A 13,922-nucleotide genomic window follows, 5' to 3' on the forward strand; every position below is an offset into this window, starting at 1 on the left:
CCCGCTTGGGTGGATGCAGCGCAGCACCCAAATGCCTCCGGCATCCTTTGAGGTCCCCCATGGCCCAGCCAGCCTTCTGGCTTGGCCCCAGAGAGGTGAGGGAGCGCAGGGTGGGAGGATGCCGAGCAAAGGAGAATGCCATCGGTGTGGGTCCTGGCTGCTCCCCGCAGCTGTGGGGTGGGCCGTGGCCATCTGCATGGTGTGTAGGACACGGCCATGGTGGGGCAGGCTGGAAGAAGAGAGCGCCGCTCTGCAAAACGCCAGGAGGAAGCAACAAGGACCCCTCCCGCCCTGCCACTTGCCGAAGCCCGGGCTTCAACCAGGGACCTTTAGATCTTCAGTCTAACGCTCTCCCAGCTGAGCTACTTCGGCCCTGCCCTGAGAGCTTTTGTTCGCTCACAGCAGAGCCGTGCCAGAGCGGAGGCCAAGGCGCAGGAGGTGCCTGCAGCAAGCTGTATGTTGCCTGGACATTGCCGGGCTCTGGATGTCCCTGCTGACCATTGCCCAACTTGCTCTGCTCTTGTTCTCCAGGCACGGGTTGGATGGCACCTGCTGTGTGGGTGTGGGGGGCAATGCCTGAACCAGTCCTTGTTCTGCCCGCTGTAAAACTAACACACCTACAGGTCCTCCCTCGTCCGCAGAAATCCACCAATGTCCCCACAGGTGGCTTGACATGCCTCCAGTCATTGGGAATGCCCCAGGATGGCCAACGGCAGCATCTCCAAAGAGCACTTTCCTCCCAAAGCCTCGCATGGGGACTTTGCCCAGCCACGTTGGGCAGATCTCGAGAGGTGGAGATGCCGCAACCCAACATCTCTCATGGGCTTGTTGGACAGGAGAGGCTGTGAGGACCCCACAGGATAAGGGGGTGAGGCTGGAGAGCGATTGCTGACCGCCTTTTGGAAGCCCCGCTTGGGTGGATGCAGCGCAGCACCCAAATGCCTCCGGCATCCTTTGAGGTCCCCCATGGCCCTGCCAGCCTTCTGGCTTGGCCCCAGAGAGGTGAGGGAGCGCAGGGTGGGAGGATGCCGAGCAAAGGAGAATGCCATCGGTGTGGGTCCTGGCTGCTCCCCGCAGCTGTGGGGTGGGCCGTGGCCATCTGCATGGTGTGTAGGACACGGCCATGGTGGGGCAGGCTGGAAGAAGAGAGCGCCGCTCTGCAAAACGCCAGGAGGAAGCAACAAGGACCCCTCCCGCCCTGCCACTTGCCGAAGCCCGGGCTTCAACCAGGGACCTTTAGATCTTCAGTCTAACGCTCTCCCAGCTGAGCTACTTCGGCCCTGCCCTGAGAGCTTTTGTTCGCTCACAGCAGAGCCGTGCCAGAGCGGAGGCCAAGGCGCAGGAGGTGCCTGCAGCAAGCTGTATGTTGCCTGGACATTGCCGGGCTCTGGATGTCCCTGCTGACCATTGCCCAACTTGCTCTGCTCTTGTTCTCCAGGCACGGGTTGGATGGCACCTGCTGTGTGGGTGTGGGGGGCAATGCCTGAACCAGTCCTTGTTCTGCCCGCCGTAAAACTAACACACCTACAGGTCCTCCCTCGTCCGCAGAAATCCACCAATGTCCCCACAGGTGGCTTGACATGCCTCCAGTCATTGGGAATGCCCCAGGTCGGCCAACGGCAGCATCTCCAAAGAGCACTTTCCTCCCAAAGCCTCGCGTGGGGACTTTGCCCAGCCACGTTGGGCAGATCTCGAGAGGTGGAGATGCCGCAACCCAACATCTCTCATGGGCTTGTTGGACAGGAGAGGCTGTGAGGACCCCACAGGATAAGGGGGTGAGGCTGGAGAGCGATTGCTGACCGCCTTTTGGAAGCCCCGCTTGGGTGGATGCAGCGCAGCACCCAAATGCCTCCGGCATCCTTTGAGGTCCCCCATGGCCCTGCCAGCCTTCTGGCTTGGCCCCAGAGAGGTGAGGGAGCGCAGGGTGGGAGGATGCCGAGCAAAGGAGAATGCCGTCGGTGTGGGTCCTGGCTGCTCCCCGCAGCTGTGGGGTGGGCCGTGGCCATCTGCATGGTGTGTAGGACACGGCCATGGTGGGGCAGGCTGGAAGAAGAGAGCGCCGCTCTGCAAAACGCCAGGAGGAAGCAACAAGGACCCCTCCCACCCTGCCACTTGCCAAAGCCCGGGCTTCAACCAGGGACCTTTAGATCTTCAGTCTAACGCTCTCCCAGCTGAGCTACTTCGGCCCTGCCCTGAGAGCTTTTGTTCGCTCACAGCAGAGCCGTGCCAGAGCGGAGGCCAAGGCGCAGGAGGTGCCTGCAGCAAGCTGTATGTTGCCTGGACATTGCCGGGCTCTGGATGTCCCTGCTGACCATTGCCCAACTTGCTCCGCTCTTGTTCTCCAGGCACGGGTTGGATGGCACCTGCTGTGTGGGTGTGGGGGGCAATGCCTGAACCAGTCCTTGTTCTGCCCACCGTAAAACTAACACACCTACAGGTCCTCCCTCGTCCGCAGAAATCCACCAATGTCCCCACAGGTGGCTTGACATGCCTTCAGTCATTGGGAATGCCCCAGGTCGGCCAACGGCAGCATCTCCAAAGAGCACTTTCCTCCCAAAGCCTCGCGTGGGGACTTTGCCCAGCCACGTTGGGCAGATCTCGAGAGGTGGAGATGCCGCAACCCAACATCTCTCATGGGCTTGTTGGACAGGAGAGGCTGTGAGGACCCCACAGGATAAGGGGGTGAGGCTGGAGAGCGATTGCTGACCGCCTTTTGGAAGCCCCGCTTGGGTGGATGCAGCGCAGCACCCAAATGCCTCCGGCATCCTTTGAGGTCCCCCATGGCCCTGCCAGCCTTCTGGCTTGGCCCCAGAGAGGTGAGGGAGCGCAGGGTGGGAGGATGCCGAGCAAAGGAGAATGCCATCGGTGTGGGTCCTGGCTGCTCCCCGCAGCTGTGGGGTGGGCCGTGGCCATCTGCATGGTGTGTAGGACACGGCCATGGTGGGGCAGGCTGGAAGAAGAGAGCGCCGCTCTGCAAAACGCCAGGAGGAAGCAACAAGGACCCCTCCCGCCCTGCCACTTGCCGAAGCCCGGGCTTCAACCAGGGACCTTTAGATCTTCAGTCTAACGCTCTCCCAGCTGAGCTACTTCGGCCCTGCCCTGAGAGCTTTTGTTCGCTCACAGCAGAGCCGTGCCAGAGCGGAGGCCAAGGCGCAGGAGGTGCCTGCAGCAAGCTGTATGTTGCCTGGACATTGCCGGGCTCTGGATGTCCCTGCTGACCATTGCCCAACTTGCTCTGCTCTTGTTCTCCAGGCACGGGTTGGATGGCACCTGCTGTGTGGGTGTGGGGGGCAATGCCTGAACCAGTCCTTGTTCTGCCCGCCGTAAAACTAACACACCTACAGGTCCTCCCTCGTCCGCAGAAATCCACCAATGTCCCCACAGGTGGCTTGACATGCCTCCAGTCATTGGGAATGCCCCAGGAAGGCCAACGGCAGCATCTCCAAAGAGCACTTTCCTCCCAAAGCCTCGCGTGGGGACTTTGCCCAGCCACGTTGGGCAGATCTCGAGAGGTGGAGATGCCGCAACCCAACATCTCTCATGGGCTTGTTGGACAGGAGAGGCTGTGAGGACCCCACAGGATAAGGGGGTGAGGCTGGAGAGCGATTGCTGACCGCCTTTTGGAAGCCCCGCTTGGGTGGATGCAGCGCAGCACCCAAATGCCTCCGGCATCCTTTGAGGTCCCCCATGGCCCTGCCAGCCTTCTGGCTTGGCCCCAGAGAGGTGAGGGAGCGCAGGGTGGGAGGATGCCGAGCAAAGGAGAATGCCATCGGTGTGGGTCCTGGCTGCTCCCCGCAGCTGTGGGGTGGGCCATGGCCATCTGCATGGTGTGTAGGACACGGCCATGGTGGGGCAGGCTGGAAGAAGAGAGCGCCGCTCTGCAAAACGCCAGGAGGAAGCAACAAGGACCCCTCCCACCCTGCCACTTGCCGAAGCCCGGGCTTGAACCAGGGACCTTTAGATCTTCAGTCTAACGCTCTCCCAGCTGAGCTACTTCGGCCCTGCCCTGAGAGCTTTTGTTCGCTCACAGCAGAGCCGTGCCAGAGCGGAGGCCAAGGCGCAGGAGGTGCCTGCAGCAAGCTGTATGTTGCCTGGACATTGCCGGGCTCTGGATGTCCCTGCTGACCATTGCCCAACTTGCTCTGCTCTTGTTCTCCAGGCACGGGTTGGATGGCACCTGCTGTGTGGGTGTGGGGGGCAATGCCTGAACCAGTCCTTGTTCTGCCCGCCGTAAAACTAACACACCTACAGGTCCTCCCTCGTCCGCAGAAATCCACCAATGTCCCCACAGGTGGCTTGACATGCCTCCAGTCATTGGGAATGCCCCAGGACGGCCAACGGCAGCATCTCCAAAGAGCACTTTCCTCCCAAAGCCTCGCGAGGGAAGCTCCACGGGTGCGTGCGCACGTCCACTTGGTTGAGGTGGTCCCGAGGGTGTCTTGACACGTTCTGCCAAACGCTGATGGTGGAGGGCATCTCAGGAGTGTCGCGCACAGCCTGTCGTGATCAGAGCGGGACCCCTTGGCACGGGTCTCTCAGGACTTTGCCCAGCCACGTTGGGCAGATCTCGAGAGGTGGAGATGCCGCAACCCAACATCTCTCATGGGCTTGTTGGACAGGAGAGGCTGTGAGGACCCCACAGGATAAGGGGGTGAGGCTGGAGAGCGATTGCTGACCGCCTTTTGGAAGCCCCGCTTGGGTGGATGCAGCGCAGCACCCAAATGCCTCCGGCATCCTTTGAGGTCCCCCATGGCCCTGCCAGCCTTCTGGCTTGGCCCCAGAGAGGTGAGGGAGCGCAGGGTGGGAGGATGCCGAGCAAAGGAGAATGCCATCGGTGTGGGTCCTGGCTGCTCCCCGCAGCTGTGGGGTGGGCCGTGGCCATCTGCATGGTGTGTAGGACACGGCCATGGTGGGGCAGGCTGGAAGAAGAGAGCGCCGCTCTGCAAAACGCCAGGAGGAAGCAACAAGGACCCCTCCCACCCTGCCACTTGCCAAAGCCCGGGCTTCAACCAGGGACCTTTAGATCTTCAGTCTAACGCTCTCCCAGCTGAGCTACTTCGGCCCTGCCCTGAGAGCTTTTGTTCGCTCACAGCAGAGCCGTGCCAGAGCGGAGGCCAAGGTGCAGGAGGTGCCTGCAGCAAGCTGTATGTTGCCTGGACATTGCCGGGCTCTGGATGTCCCTGCTGACCATTGCCCAACTTGCTCTGCTCTTGTTCTCCAGGCACGGGTTGGATGGCACCTGCTGTGTGGGTGTGGGGGGCAATGCCTGAACCAGTCCTTGTTCTGCCCGCCGTAAAACTAACACACCTACAGGTCCTCCCTCGTCCGCAGAAATCCACCAATGTCCCCACAGGTGGCTTGACATGCCTCCAGTCATTGGGAATGCCCCAGGTCGGCCAACGGCAGCATCTCCAAAGAGCACTTTCCTCCCAAAGCCTCGCGTGGGGACTTTGCCCAGCCACGTTGGGCAGATCTCGAGAGGTGGAGATGCCGCAACCCAACATCTCTCATGGGCTTGTTGGACAGGAGAGGCTGTGAGGACTCCACAGGATAAGGGGGTGAGGCTGGAGAGCGATTGCTGACCGCCTTTTGGAAGCCCTGCTTGGGTGGATGCAGCGCAGCACCCAAATGCCTCTGGCATCCTTTGAGGTCCCCCATGGCCCTGCCAGCCTTCTGGCTTGGCCCCAGAGAGGTGAGGGAGCGCAGGGTGGGAGGATGCCGAGCAAAGGAGAATGCCATCGGTGTGGGTCCTGGCTGCTCCCCGCAGCTGTGGGGTGGGCCATGGCCATCTGCATGGTGTGTAGGACACGGCCATGGTGGGGCAGGCTGGAAGAAGAGAGCGCCGCTCTGCAAAACGCCAGGAGGAAGCAACAAGGACCCCTCCCGCCCTGCCACTTGCCGAAGCCCGGGCTTCAACCAGGGACCTTTAGATCTTCAGTCTAACGCTCTCCCAGCTGAGCTACTTCGGCCCTGCCCTGAGAGCTTTTGTTCGCTCACAGCAGAGCCGTGCCAGAGCGGAGGCCAAGGCGCAGGAGGTGCCTGCAGCAAGCTGTATGTTGCCTGGACATTGCCGGGCTCTGGATGTCCCTGCTGACCATTGCCCAACTTGCTCTGCTCTTGTTCTCCAGGCACGGGTTGGATGGCACCTGCTGTGTGGGTGTGGGGGGCAATGCCTGAACCAGTCCTTGTTCTGCCCGCCGTAAAACTAACACACCTACAGGTCCTCCCTCGTCCGCAGAAATCCACCAATGTCCCCACAGGTGGCTTGACATGCCTCCAGTCATTGGGAATGCCCCAGGTCGGCCAACGGCAGCATCTCCAAAGAGCACTTTCCTCCCAAAGCCTCGCGTGGGGACTTTGCCCAGCCACGTTGGGCAGATCTCGAGAGGTGGAGATGCCGCAACCCAACATCTCTCATGGGCTTGTTGGACAGGAGAGGCTGTGAGGACTCCACAGGATAAGGGGGTGAGGCTGGAGAGCGATTGCTGACCGCCTTTTGGAAGCCCTGCTTGGGTGGATGCAGCGCAGCACCCAAATGCCTCTGGCATCCTTTGAGGTCCCCCATGGCCCTGCCAGCCTTCTGGCTTGGCCCCAGAGAGGTGAGGGAGCGCAGGGTGGGAGGATGCCGAGCAAAGGAGAATGCCATCGGTGTGGGTCCTGGCTGCTCCCCGCAGCTGTGGGGTGGGCCATGGCCATCTTCATGGTGTGTAGGACACGGCCATGGTGGGGCAGGCTGGAAGAAGAGAGCGCCGCTCTGCAAAACGCCAGGAGGAAGAAACAAGGACCCCTCCCGCCCTGCCACTTGCCGAAGCCCGGGCTTCAACCAGGGACCTTTAGATCTTCAGTCTAACGCTCTCCCAGCTGAGCTACTTCGGCCCTGCCCTGAGAGCTTTTGTTCGCTCACAGCAGAGCCGTGCCAGAGCGGAGGCCAAGGCGCAGGAGGTGCCTGCAGCAAGCTGTATGTTGCCTGGACATTGCCGGGCTCTGGATGTCCCTGCTGACCATTGCCCAACTTGCTCTGCTCTTGTTCTCCAGGCACGGGTTGGATGGCACCTGCTGTGTGGGTGTGGGGGGCAATGCCTGAACCAGTCCTTGTTCTGCCCGCCGTAAAACTAACACACCTACAGGTCCTCCCTCGTCCGCAGAAATCCACCAATGTCCCCACAGGTGGCTTGACATGCCTCCAGTCATTGGGAATGCCCCAGGACAGCCAACGGCAGCATCTCCAAAGAGCACTTTCCTCCCAAAGCCTCGCGAGGGAAGCTCCACGGGTGCGTGCGCACGTCCACTTGGTTGAGGTGGTCCCGAGGGTGTCTTGACACGTTCTGCCAAACGCTGATGGTGGAGGGCATCTCAGGAGTGTCGCGCACAGCCTGTCGTGATCAGAGCGGGACCCCTTGGCACGGGTCTCTCAGGACTTTGCCCAGCCACGTTGGGCAGATCTCGAGAGGTGGAGATGCCGCAACCCAACATCTCTCATGGGCTTGTTGGACAGGAGAGGCTGTGAGGACCCCACAGGATAAGGGGGTGAGGCTGGAGAGCGATTGCTGACCGCCTTTTGGAAGCCCCACTTGGGTGGATGCAGCGCAGCACCCAAATGCCTCCGGCATCCTTTGAGGTCCCCCATGGCCCTGCCAGCCTTCTGGCTTGGCCCCAGAGAGGTGAGGGAGCGCAGGGTGGGAGGATGCCGAGCAAAGGAGAATGCCATCGGTGTGAGTCCTGGCTGCTCCCCGCAGCTGTGGGGTGGGCCGTGGCCATCTGCATGGTGTGTAGGACACGGCCATGGTGGGGCAGGCTGGAAGAAGAGAGCGCCACTCTGCAAAACGCCAGGAGGAAGCAACAAGGACCCCTCCCGCCCTGCCACTTGCCGAAGCCCGGGCTTCAACCAGGGACCTTTAGATCTTCAGTCTAACGCTCTCCCAGCTGAGCTACTTCGGCCCTGCCCTGAGAGCTTTTGTTCGCTCACAGCAGAGCCGTGCCAGAGCGGAGGCCAAGGCGCAGGAGGTGCCTGCAGCAAGCTGTATGTTGCCTGGACATTGCCGGGCTCTGGATGTCCCTGCTGACCATTGCCCAACTTGCTCTGCTCTTGTTCTCCAGGCACGGGTTGGATGGCACCTGCTGTGTGGGTGTGGGGGGCAATGCCTGAACCAGTCCTTGTTCTGCCCGCCGTAAAACTAACACACCTACAGGTCCTCCCTCGTCCGCAGAAATCCACCAATGTCCCCACAGGTGGCTTGACATGCCTCCAGTCATTGGGAATGCCCCAGGTCGGCCAACGGCAGCATCTCCAAAGAGCACTTTCCTCCCAAAGCCTCGCGTGGGGACTTTGCCCAGCCACGTTGGGCAGATCTCGAGAGGTGGAGATGCCGCAACCCAACATCTCTCATGGGCTTGTTGGACAGGAGAGGCTGTGAGGACTCCACAGGATAAGGGGGTGAGGCTGGAGAGCGATTGCTGACCGCCTTTTGGAAGCCCTGCTTGGGTGGATGCAGCGCAGCACCCAAATGCCTCCGGCATCCTTTGAGGTCCCCCATGGCCCTGCCAGCCTTCTGGCTTGGCCCCAGAGAGGTGAGGGAGCGCAGGGTGGGAGGATGCCGAGCAAAGGAGAATGCCATCGGTGTGGGTCCTGGGTGCTCCCCGCAGCTGTGGGGTGGGCCGTGGCCATCTGCATGGTGTGTAGGACACGGCCATGGTGGGGCAGGCTGGAAGAAGAGAGCGCCGCTCTGCAAAACGCCAGGAGGAAGCAACAAGGACCCCTCCCGCCCTGCCACTTGCCGAAGCCCGGGCTTCAACCAGGGACCTTTAGATCTTCAGTCTAACGCTCTCCCAGCTGAGCTACTTCGGCCCTGCCCTGAGAGCTTTTGTTCGCTCACAGCAGAGCCGTGCCAGAGCGGAGGCCAAGGCGCAGGAGGTGCCTGCAGCAAGCTGTATGTTGCCTGGACATTGCCGGGCTCTGGATGTCCCTGCTGACCATTGCCCAACTTGCTCTGCTCTTGTTCTCCAGGCACGGGTTGGATGGCACCTGCTGTGTGGGTGTGGGGGGCAATGCCTGAACCAGTCCTTGTTCTGCCCGCCGTAAAACTAACACACCTACAGGTCCTCCCTCGTCCGCAGAAATCCACCAATGTCCCCACAGGTGGCTTGACATGCCTCCAATCATTGGGAATGCCCCAGGTCGGCCAACGGCAGCATCTCCAAAGAGCACTTTCCTCCCAAAGCCTCGCGTGGGGACTTTGCCCAGCCACGTTGGGCAGATCTCGAGAGGTGGAGATGCCGCAACCCAACATCTCTCATGGGCTTGTTGGACAGGAGAGGCTGTGAGGACTCCACAGGATAAGGGGGTGAGGCTGGAGAGCGATTGCTGACCGCCTTTTGGAAGCCCTGCTTGGGTGGATGCAGCGCAGCACCCAAATGCCTCCGGCATCCTTTGAGGTCCCCCATGGCCCTGCCAGCCTTCTGGCTTGGCCCCAGAGAGGTGAGGGAGCGCAGGGTGGGAGGATGCCGAGCAAAGGAGAATGCCATCGGTGTGGGTCCTGGCTGCTCCCCGCAGCTGTGGGGTGGGCCGTGGCCATCTGCATGGTGTGTAGGACACGGCCATGGTGGGGCAGGCTGGAAGAAGAGAGCGCCGCTCTGCAAAACGCCAGGAGGAAGCAACAAGGACCCCTCCCGCCCTGCCACTTGCCGAAGCCCGGGCTTCAACCAGGGACCTTTAGATCTTCAGTCTAACGCTCTCCCAGCTGAGCTACTTCGGCCCTGCCCTGAGAGCTTTTGTTCGCTCACAGCAGAGCCGTGCCAGAGCGGAGGCCAAGGCGCAGGAGGTGCCTGCAGCAAGCTGTATGTTGCCTGGACATTGCCGGGCTCTGGATGTCCCTGCTGACCATTGCCCAACTTGCTCTGCTCTTGTTCTCCAGGCACGGGTTGGATGGCACCTGCTGTGTGGGTGTGGGGGGCAATGCCTGAACCAGTCCTTGTTCTGCCCGCCGTAAAACTAACACACCTACAGGTCCTCCCTCGTCCGCAGAAATCCACCAATGTCCCCACAGGTGGCTTGACATGCCTCCAGTCATTGGGAATGCCCCAGGTCGGCCAACGGCAGCATCTCCAAAGAGCACTTTCCTCCCAAAGCCTCGCGTGGGGACTTTGCCCAGCCACGTTGGGAAGATCTCGAGAGGTGGAGATGCCGCAACCCAACATCTCTCATGGGCTTGTTGGACAGGAGAGGCTGTGAGGACCCCACAGGATAAGGGGGTGAGGCTGGAGAGCGATTGCTGACCGCCTTTTGGAAGCCCCGCTTGGGTGGATGCAGCGCAGCACCCAAATGGCTCTGGCATCCTTTGAGGTCCCCCATGGCCCTGCCAGCCTTCTGGCTTGGCCCCAGAGAGGTGAGGGAGCGCAGGGTGGGAGGATGCCGAGCAAAGGAGAATGCCGTCGGTGTGGGTCCTGGCTGCTCCCCGCAGCTGTGGGGTGGGCCGTGGCCATCTGCATGGTGTGTAGGACACGGCCATGGTGGGGCAGGCTGGAAGAAGAGAGCGCCGCTCTGCAAAACGCCAGGAGGAAGCAACAAGGACCCCTCCCACCCTGCCACTTGCCAAAGCCCGGGCTTCAACCAGGGACCTTTAGATCTTCAGTCTAACGCTCTCCCAGCTGAGCTACTTCGGCCCTGCCCTGAGAGCTTTTGTTCGCTCACAGCAGAGCCGTGCCAGAGCGGAGGCCAAGGCGCAGGAGGTGCCTGCAGCAAGCTGTATGTTGCCTGGACATTGCCGGGCTCTGGATGTCCCTGCTGACCATTGCCCAACTTGCTCCGCTCTTGTTCTCCAGGCACGGGTTGGATGGCACCTGCTGTGTGGGTGTGGGGGGCAATGCCTGAACCAGTCCTTGTTCTGCCCACCGTAAAACTAACACACCTACAGGTCCTCCCTCGTCCGCAGAAATCCACCAATGTCCCCACAGGTGGCTTGACATGCCTTCAGTCATTGGGAATGCCCCAGGTTGGCCAACGGCAGCATCTCCAAAGAGCACTTTCCTCCCAAAGCCTCGCGTGGGGACTTTGCCCAGCCACGTTGGGCAGATCTCGAGAGGTGGAGATGCCGCAACCCAACATCTCTCATGGGCTTGTTGGACAGGAGAGGCTGTGAGGACCCCACAGGATAAGGGGGTGAGGCTGGAGAGCGATTGCTGACCGCCTTTTGGAAGCCCCGCTTGGGTGGATGCAGCGCAGCACCCAAATGCCTCCGGCATCCTTTGAGGTCCCCCATGGCCCTGCCAGCCTTCTGGCTTGGCCCCAGAGAGGTGAGGGAGCGCAGGGTGGGAGGATGCCGAGCAAAGGAGAATGCCATCGGTGTGGGTCCTGGCTGCTCCCCGCAGCTGTGGGGTGGGCCATGGCCATCTGCATGGTGTGTAGGACACGGCCATGGTGGGGCAGGCTGGAAGAAGAGAGCGCCGCTCTGCAAAACGCCAGGAGGAAGCAACAAGGACCCCTCCCACCCTGCCACTTGCCGAAGCCCGGGCTTGAACCAGGGACCTTTAGATCTTCAGTCTAACGCTCTCCCAGCTGAGCTACTTCGGCCCTGCCCTGAGAGCTTTTGTTCGCTCACAGCAGAGCCGTGCCAGAGCGGAGGCCAAGGCGCAGGAGGTGCCTGCAGCAAGCTGTATGTTGCCTGGACATTGCCGGGCTCTGGATGTCCCTGCTGACCATTGCCCAACTTGCTCTGCTCTTGTTCTCCAGGCACGGGTTGGATGGCACCTGCTGTGTGGGTGTGGGGGGCAATGCCTGAACCAGTCCTTGTTCTGCCCGCCGTAAAACTAACACACCTACAGGTCCTCCCTCGTCCGCAGAAATCCACCAATGTCCCCACAGGTGGCTTGACATGCCTCCAGTCATTGGGAATGCCCCAGGTCGGCCAACGGCAGCATCTCCAAAGAGCACTTTCCTCCCAAAGCCTCGCGTGGGGACTTTGCCCAGCCACGTTGGGCAGATCTCGAGAGGTGGAGATGCCGCAACCCAACATCTCTCATGGGCTTGTTGGACAGGAGAGGCTGTGAGGACTCCACAGGATAAGGGGGTGAGGCTGGAGAGCGATTGCTGACCGCCTTTTGGAAGCCCTGCTTGGGTGGATGCAGCGCAGCACCCAAATGCCTCTGGCATCCTTTGAGGTCCCCCATGGCCCTGCCAGCCTTCTGGCTTGGCCCCAGAGAGGTGAGGGAGCGCAGGGTGGGAGGATGCCGAGCAAAGGAGAATGCCATCGGTGTGGGTCCTGGCTGCTCCCCGCAGCTGTGGGGTGGGCCATGGCCATCTGCATGGTGTGTAGGACACGGCCATGGTGGGGCAGGCTGGAAGAAGAGAGCGCCGCTCTGCAAAACGCCAGGAGGAAGCAACAAGGACCCCTCCCGCCCTGCCACTTGCCGAAGCCCGGGCTTCAACCAGGGACCTTTAGATCTTCAGTCTAACGCTCTCCCAGCTGAGCTACTTCGGCCCTGCCCTGAGAGCTTTTGTTCGCTCACAGCAGAGCCGTGCCAGAGCGGAGGCCAAGGCGCAGGAGGTGCCTGCAGCAAGCTGTATGTTGCCTGGACATTGCCGGGCTCTGGATGTCCCTGCTGACCATTGCCCAACTTGCTCTGCTCTTGTTCTCCAGGCACGGGTTGGATGGCACCTGCTGTGTGGGTGTGGGGGGCAATGCCTGAACCAGTCCTTGTTCTGCCCGCCGTAAAACTAACACACCTACAGGTCCTCCCTCGTCCGCAGAAATCCACCAATGTCCCCACAGGTGGCTTGACATGCCTCCAGTCATTGGGAATGCCCCAGGTCGGCCAACGGCAGCATCTCCAAAGAGCACTTTCCTCCCAAAGCCTCGCGTGGGGACTTTGCCCAGCCACGTTGGGCAGATCTCGAGAGGTGGAGATGCCGCAACCCAACATCTCTCATGGGCTTGTTGGACAGGAGAGGCTGTGAGGACCCCACAGGATAAGGGGGTGAGGCTGGAGAGCGATTGCTGACCGCCTTTTGGAAGCCCTGCTTGGGTGGATGCAGCGCAGCACCCAAATGCCTCTGGCATCCTTTGAGGTCCCCCATGGCCCTGCCAGCCTTCTGGCTTGGCCCCAGAGAGGTGAGGGAGCGCAGGGTGGGAGGATGCCGAGCAAAGGAGAATGCCATCGGTGTGGGTCCTGGCTGCTCCCCGCAGCTGTGGGGTGGGCCATGGCCATCTTCATGGTGTGTAGGACACGGCCATGGTGGGGCAGGCTGGAAGAAGAGAGCGCCGCTCTGCAAAACGCCAGGAGGAAGAAACAAGGACCCCTCCCGCCCTGCCACTTGCCGAAGCCCGGGCTTCAACTAGGGACCTTTAGATCTTCAGTCTAACGCTCTCCCAGCTGAGCTACTTCGGCCCTGCCCTGAGAGCTTTTGTTCGCTCACAGCAGAGCCGTGCCAGAGCGGAGGCCAAGGCGCAGGAGGTGCCTGCAGCAAGCTGTATGTTGCCTGGACATTGCCGGGCTCTGGATGTCCCTGCTGACCATTGCCCAACTTGCTCTGCTCTTGTTCTCCAGGCACGGGTTGGATGGCACCTGCTGTGTGGGTGTGGGGGGCAATGCCTGAACCAGTCCTTGTTCTGCCCGCCGTAAAACTAACACACCTACAGGTCCTCCCTCGTCCGCAGAAATCCACCAATGTCCCCACAGGTGGCTTGACATGCCTCCAGTCATTGGGAATGCCCCAGGACAGCCAACGGCAGCATCTCCAAAGAGCACTTTCCTCCCAAAGCCTCGCGAGGGAAGCTCCACGGGTGCGTGCGCACGTCCACTTGGTTGAGGTGGTCCCGAGGGTGTCTTGACACGTTCTGCCAAACGCTGATGGTGGAGGGCATCTCAGGAGTGTCGCGCACAGCCTGTCGTGATCAGAGCGGGACCCCTTGGCACGGGTCTCTCAGGAC

General features: G+C 61.2%; 2 non-coding genes across 2 annotated transcripts; both read right to left on the reverse strand.

Annotated features, from left to right (window-relative positions):
• Positions 1-3,927: 3,927 nt before the first annotated feature.
• TRNAF-GAA (transfer RNA phenylalanine (anticodon GAA)) lies at positions 3,928-4,000 on the reverse strand. Its single transcript has one exon. It is a non-coding gene; the product is annotated as a tRNA-Phe (tRNA).
• Positions 4,001-11,493: 7,493 nt separating this feature from the next.
• On the reverse strand, positions 11,494-11,566 carry TRNAF-GAA (transfer RNA phenylalanine (anticodon GAA)). Its single transcript has one exon. It is a non-coding gene; the product is annotated as a tRNA-Phe (tRNA).
• Between the last annotated feature and the right edge of the window lie 2,356 nt (positions 11,567-13,922).

The sequence above is a fragment of the Rhea pennata genome, chromosome 24, assembly GCF_028389875.1.
Source record: "Rhea pennata isolate bPtePen1 chromosome 24, bPtePen1.pri, whole genome shotgun sequence".
Taxonomy (NCBI): Eukaryota; Metazoa; Chordata; class Aves; order Rheiformes; family Rheidae; genus Rhea; species Rhea pennata.